Raw genomic sequence first — 7532 nt, 5'->3', positions numbered from 1 at the left:
GTCAAGAACAGCAGCAGGGCCCTGGCTCCAGCACACTGCGGGGGCGGGGGGGGCTGGCGTGCTCCGGCCGGGAGAGCGCGGTGACGTTTGGACTCTCCACGTTCATTCAGCACGCAGACGCCAGGCCACGTTCAAGGCTCCGAGGGCGGAGGCCAACCAGACAGCCCCGCGCTCCAGGAGCTGCGCCCTAAGCCGAAACGCACAGCGAACCAGGGTTCGAGTAGAGAAGAGAGGAGGGCGGAGCTGGGCTGGAAGTCACGTGACAGGGAGGGGCGTGTCCATGACGGCAGTGAATAGGAGAAAGTAAGGTTCCCTCCGCGGGAGGAGACCTCCAGCGTTTGGCCCTTAGGAGGGAGGACAATGGTCGGCATGGCTGGCGGGGGACAGTGGGGGCGGGAGGGAGGTCGTGTCCCGTCAGGGAGGCCACTGGCGAGAGCTGGCTCGGACGGGCATCGCAAACCCAGGCCGACTGTTCCGGTCTGAAAAAGAGGAACCAAGATCTCGGCCTCCTTCTAGACCACATGTTCAAGGTTGACACACCAAAGATGCACGCCCTCACTTTTCAGCCCCGGCCCTTTACAGCAATAACAACAGGAGGGGCCGCACGCGAGCACCCCCTGAACTTTAACCTGATAAGAAAAATGCTTTGCCTGCCAAGATGTCCCTGTCACTCAGGGGCAGGAGATAAGACGAGGGTGGGTCCTGTGTGTGACCTACATCACCGTAAGAAAATAATGACAGTTTCTGCAGAACTCCAGCTGCAGACCCAGGCTCAGCCCCGTCAGCTGGGGTGTGTTTGAGGGCGGTCAGAAACAGTTGTTTATAGGGGTGGGGTGAGGTGGGGGGGCTTGTGTTCTGGACACACTTGAAATGCTACAGTGTAAATTCCACCTCGAGTCCCTCTAGAAGCCGAAGTCACTCCTCCCTTTTGCCACGGGGGGTCCAAATCGCCAGCTTTTCATCCCAAGTTGCAAACTATGACTATTTCTTTTGTTAGCCCTCCTGAGAGTAATTGTCTTGCAGTTGGGGGCTCTTTCGGGAGCCCTCGGGGGGGCCCCTCCACACCCACCCTGATGTCGTGCACACCTGGGGGGGGACAATTCAGACTGCGCCCAGACCGCCAGCCTCCCAGCCGCTGACTGTCCGCACCCCCACCCCGTCGGGCAGGGAATGGAGGGGGCGGACACCAACATCGCTCCGGAACGCCTTCGGGCACATTACCAACGTTGCTTGCTGTCATTTCCGGGGCTCTCGCGTGAGAAAAACGACTATTTGACGGGTTAACACCGCGTCTCTGAGTCCTATCAAAGTGGCCCCTCCTGCCTGCCATCCAGCCCCTCCTCCTGGGTTTGCTAGTGCCGAGGGTGACTCGTGAGAGCCAAGGTCACCCGCTGGCTTGGGCCAAACCTGGCTCCTGCATCTATTTTGTTTCGTTAACAAGAGGACTTAAAATTTCCTTTCGTCTCCGCCGTCGGAAAATCAGGGGAATTTACTGACACACCAGCCCCTGGCTCCTCTACAGCCATCAGGGTGAGCTACACCTGCATGCGGCATCGCAACCGTGTTTACAGTATCGTTCGGCCGCACCTTCCTCTCCCTCTCCTCTCTGCTCTTGCCCGCCCTCGTCCCACTTCTTCAAGGACAAACAACAAAAGGCAAAGCCAAAAAGGGCAAATTCTTCATTTCCAACAGAGAGGAGTTTCATTGTCTTGTTTCGTGTGTGGGCGAGTGCCCTGCCCTCCAACCACAGGTAATGCTTCAAGGTGACTTCCCCAGGTGGGACAGTCCTGCTCTCAGGAGAGATACGGAGGAAAGCTTCTCCTGCCTTGCGGGGGGGGTGGGGGGGGGGGCCTGGGTCTGGAGGGGCCTCTGGCCTGCACGGCAGCCTCCTCCCCCTCACCAATCCAGGGTTTCCAGGCTGCTTCTCAAACTCTTCCCTCCTTCCTTCTTCCCTCCTCCCTCCCTCCCTTCCTTCCTTCTTTCTCCCCTTCCTCCCTTTTCTCCTTCCTTCTTTCTCCCCTTCCTTCCTTTTCTCCTTCCCTCCTTCCTTCCTTTCCTTCCTTCCTTCCTTCCCTCTTTCCCCCCTTCCTTCCTTTTCTCCTTCCTTCCTTCCTTCCTTCCTTCCACAAATGTTTGGTTGGCCCCTCCAAAATGCCACCCTGAGTGCCACAAACTGAGTGGCTTAAAGTCATTCTCTGTCACTTCTGGGTGTCAGACATCCGAAGTGCGTTGGCAGGACTCCGCTCCCCCTGGAGGCTCCGGGGAAGATCCCATTTCTTCACCTTTTCTGGCCCCTGGAGGCACCTGCTGTCCGGGGCTCGCGGCCCCTACTCCAGCTGCCAAGACAGCAGTGTAGCATCTTCTAACTCCTCTCCCTCTGCGCCCACAATCACGGCGCCTCTTTTCTTTCTTTTTTTACTTCTGTTGTTCAGGTACGGTTGACATTCGATATTATTGTATTGGCTTCAGGTGTGCAGCATAGACCATCGCCTCTTTCTGACTCTCATCCTCCAGCCTCCCTCTTACAATGTCCCTGGACGTTCACTGGGAACTGAGCATGAACCCATCGATATGGGGTCACCGCTGACCTTGACCACAATGGGAATGGAGCAGCTTCTGCAGAACGAAGGACATCTGCCCTGGCCGGTGTGGCTCAGTGGATTGAGTGCGGGACTGCGAACCAAAGGGTCCCTGGTTTGATTCCCAGTCAGGGCACATGCCTGGGTTGCAGGCCAGGTCCCCAGTAGGGGGCGTGTGAGAGGCAACCTCACATGGATGCTTCTTTCCTCCTCTTTCTCCCTCCCTTCCCCTCTCTCTCAAAATAAATAAATAAAATCTTAATTAAAAAAGGAAGAAAGCAGGACATCCCTGACTATTCTCAGTGCTAAGCAGTATTGAGCAGCACCTCTCTTAGGCTTTTGGGGTGAAATTATCAGTCTCTAATTAGCATCTAATTAGGTGTGATATAACCATGCCGTCAAATTCAGCCCCTTTTCTAATGCCAAACTTGAGAAATAGACAACTGTAAAATAATACCTTTTTATCTGTTCTCTGCCAGAAGACTTAGAGATGTCATGTTTTAAAAGGAAGATTTAATTTTAGAACTAGCAAACAATCTGAAAAGTAAAGTTCAGAAGAGTTGCAGAATCCCAATGACATTGAATAACTTTATTATAAGTATTAACAAGAGTTACATAAGTGAGGGAGAATAATAATAAAATAGCTAGCATTTACCTTCCATCTGCCACAGCCCAAGCGATGTGTTATTTTTAAGCAGTTGACATGGATTATTTCATTTCTTCTTCATGATAATAAACTCAGGAGGAACTATGATCAGGCCCATGTGACAGATGGGGCTCAGAGAGGGTGAGTAACCCGTCAAAGGCCACACAGCCGGGGAGCTGTGCACCACCTTTGCCACCACAGCACGCTGCCTCCTGGGAGGAGCGGCAGGCAGCTAGGAGCTTGGGGTGCAGCGACAAACGGGACACGGCCCACAGACCCTCATTTTAGATTTTTCGTCCTCCGAGAATTCTTTCCAACGACAAAAAAAGTAGACCACCCTTTCTAGTGCATGCGCCAGCCATGCTTACTACTTAAAGGAATGGTGCGGGGTCCTTCACGTAATTTGGGGGCTTGGGGGGTCCCAGCAGCCCCCAGCCCCCAAATTAATTACTATTAACGGATCGGAGGACACACTTCCAGATCCCTTTGCCCCAAGATGCTTGTTTTCAGACGCTGTGTGATCAGACCACATGCAATCAGCTTTTACTACATGTGATCTGATCTACTTGTTTACCAGGCGCGCTTTCACAGATAAACAATGTAAGGGAGAGGTTATAAAGGTAAAGTTCCAAAAGGTTCTGGAACAGTCGGCATGCTTTTCCCCGGCAGCCCACTCCCCATGCAGGTGCCCTGCCCCTCCTTACAGCCATTCCTCGTGATTTTAAGGATTCCGTCCCGTGCAGCTGCGCCCCACCTCCCCTGCCCTGTGGCCAAGTCCGCGAGCAGGGCTGGACTGCTCTCTCTGCGTTCGTGCCCAAGTTCAAAGTGCAACGACCCAGCAGCGCTTGCCCAACGGGGTCACTGGATGCCTCTGCCGCCCATTGGTGGAAATCGAGGCAACAACAAGAACCCCGGAGGCCAAAGAACCAGCTGTTTATGTCCACTTCGGGGTACAAATGATCCCTGCAACAGTCACCGGAGCCAAACTCAACACAGGAGACCGGATTCAATAACAGGTGACGTCCCAGGTGCCCTCCGGGCTTCCGAGAAGTGGCATAAACACACACACACGGAAACAAGCGCCCGCACAGAAGGGGAAGCTGGTGTCTGCTCCCCAACCACCGTGATGGTCAGCAAAGCGGGAACTCACTTTCTGGCTCGCTTGGGGCGGTCCTAGCAGGGGCCGCCTCCCTCTGGCCCTGTCCTGTGCGGAATTCTCCCTACTGTAAAGTGGGCCCGAGCACCTCTCCGGGGGAGACACACCCGTGTCAAAGCTGGAAATCCTGGGCTCCAGAAGGCCTCTCAGAAACACCCTCAGAGCACCCCCCCCCCCCCATTTCCCAACAGTGGAGACATCCAAGTTCATTACAAATGCCTTCTGCATGAATGAACAGCTGCTGAATCAAGGTCGATGTTCTGGAAAGGTCTCTTAGAATGAAGAGGCGGGAGGTCATTCAGTCACTCAGGCAAACGTCACTGCGGAGCAGCAAGAGGGAACCACGGTGACACTTACTCCTGTGAGACTCTGGGCTGGAAAAGTCAAGTTCGCCCTCCCCGTGTGCGGGGGTGACGGCGAAAACAGAACAGACGGGGGCAATGGACTCCGACAGCCACCTGTTCCCCCGAGAGGTGGCGGGGGGCCCTCTCTGTCCCAGGCCTTCCGATGTCCTTGTCATAGATAGTTTGTTCTCCCCTCGGGTCAGTAAACAACAGCAACAAAAATAAAATCAGCAAATAGCAAGTTGCACAGGACTTCAGATAGGGATGCTCTGAATCACAGCTCCCCGCGGGCAAGCCCCTTAGCCTGTTTCCTTCACTGTGGGAAGGTGATTGTAACACTGCCGTCCCCTAGGTCTGCCCCTCCAGCCTCCGTCTTTTGAAAGGGGATCCCCTCTATGGCTCCAAAGTGACACGCCCTTCAATGGGAGGCTCCCCGGCGGGCTCCAAGACACCCCCACCCCATTCAGTGACCCCCAGGAATGTCGAATAAGAGCAAAGAAAACTTCCCACAATAGCAGCAAAGTTTGGGGAGCTGCTGGTTTGTCTCTCCTGTCACCCCTTCTGGTCCTTTCATCCCTGTCCCCTCCCCTTCCCTTCAAGGCTCTCTCCTCCTGCTTACCCCTCTGCCCCCTCTCCCTGTCCCCTCTCGGAGCCCCTGCATTTCCCCTCCCAGTCTTCCTCAGTTTCCCCAGGAAGGCACTAAGTTAGGGGTGACTGCTCAGGCAGAGAAACTCCTTGAAATGACGTAAAAGAAGTTACTCCAACACGCTATTTTCCCGTGACCTTTGAACATGTATCTTCTGCATAGAGCATGCAGACTGTAACAAAAACCCAGACGGGGGTCCAGGCCAGCGAGCCCAGCAGCTCCCCAATAAATGCATCGCTGCTGTGCATGAGTTTCTTTCGAAAGTGCATCTAGTTCTATCCTTTGCACTATCAAAATACATTATCAGTATATTTGAGCACAGGCTGTGCTCGAGAACGTGAAATAAGATTCGAAGGGAGAATGGCCGAGCAGACAGAGTGCCCTTTTATGGAAATAGACAGGTCCCTGACCACGGATGGGAGAAAAATTATCAGCTGGTAAGCTCCAGTCGAGGCCGGCTGGGCTCCCCACCCCTCCCCACCTCCAGCCTCCAAATCACAACCAGCAAACAAGAAAATTCCGTTCAAGCTTTGTTAATATTTGGGGGGAAAAAACACTGAAAAAGTGAAGATAAAATAGTGTTTCCCGGAACGTTGTAAAGCGTGCCTTAAAAAAAATATCAGTGCACGCACACTGCACCCCTCAGACTAACATGAAATAGTACGGAAGGTCAGCTGTGCCCAGAAATGTTTTTAACATAATTCTCAATCTATCAGTGCACCACGGATGATTTTAACCTGTCCTGGGTTCCAAACTCGCATGCGGCTAGTGGCTGGCTGGAGAGGGAACCGAATGGCTCCTGGAGACCCACCAGAGTCGTTCATCTCCACGAAGAAGCACGGGCTGAGGTGGCAACCACCCAACAAGCGTGCGCTCCCCCTGGAGCGGACAGGCGGGTGGCGTGCAGTGTGTTCACAAGGTCGTGGCCTCCTGGAGTTTTTAAGTTTCTCCCCTGGGCTTCTGCTTCACCTTCCCTCGCCCTCCTGCCTGCCTTGAAGGGGGAATTCTGAAAAGAAGTGTATAAAGTCTTAAGTTCCGAGAAAGACTTCAAGCGCACGGGCCTCCAGCCCCCTCCTGACACCCACCCCTCTCTGCTTCCTTCTCCCCCACCCCTTTTCTACCTTTTTTGTCCGAACATCCTCACCCCTCTCCTCCTTGTTGCTTCCCCATAGCTCCTCCATAACACACTCCTTCTGCCCCCGACCTCTTTTATGCCATTGATTTCGGGGACCCCCATGTTTGGGGGTCCTGCCTATCTCCCCTCCACTCTCTCTGCACCCACCTGCGGGTCAGGTCTCCGGCATCTCTTCCAGGTCCCCTCCTCCGCCTTCCTGCCCTGTCCCCTACCTGCCCTGTCCCCAACCCGTACTTCCGAGCTCCTTTTGCTCCCTCCCTTTCACTCCCCCACTTTGTCCATGTTCCCCCCACCAACTCACTGGGGACGCTCTTGCAGGACCCCCTCCACTGCCCCTCGTCTATTCCTGTCCGATCTCTCAGCGCCCCCTGCAGGTCCCCCTCCCACTTCCCTTTCCCTTCCACGCCCCCCGCCAGGTCTCTTAGCGCCCCCTGCAGGTCCCTCTGCACTTCTGTCCTCCTTGATCCCACCTCCCCGGTCCTCCAGCGCCCCTACAGGTCCCTCTGCACTTCTGTCCTCGTAGATCCCACCCCCCAGGTCCTCCAGCGCCCCTGCAGGTCCCTTTTCACTTCTTATCCACCCATCCCACCCCCACTCCTCATAGGTCCCTCCCAGGGCACTTCTGCCCTGGCTCCGCCCCTTGAGCGCCATCCCCATTTTCTGCTCTGCGCCTGCGCACAGCGCCCCCTCCATCGATCTTCGTGCCGCCGGCAGGCAGTCCGAGGTGGAGCCCACCGGGACAGGGTGGGTCAGCACCAAGGCCACGCCTCCTGGGTAAAGGATCACCCCGGGGGGCCAGACTCCGGCCCCCAGCGGAGCACGTGCTGCTAGTCCTGCTCCGCGTGGGCCGGTGAGAGCGGGAAAGGCTGACGGCGAGTTGTGGAGGGGCCAGGCCGGGGAGGGGCTGGGAGTGGGGGGTGCGGTTACCCCAATCTTGGAGTGGGCGCGCGTCCGTCTGGGGCGCACTCGGCCAGTGTGCACGGGCTCGAGACGAGTCCCCGCAGTCCGCATGGCTTAAACGGTGCG

Source organism: Phyllostomus discolor, chromosome 9 (assembly GCF_004126475.2).
Source record: "Phyllostomus discolor isolate MPI-MPIP mPhyDis1 chromosome 9, mPhyDis1.pri.v3, whole genome shotgun sequence".
In the NCBI taxonomy this organism is placed as follows: domain Eukaryota; kingdom Metazoa; phylum Chordata; class Mammalia; order Chiroptera; family Phyllostomidae; genus Phyllostomus; species Phyllostomus discolor.
This window is presented reverse-complemented; position numbering follows the sequence as displayed.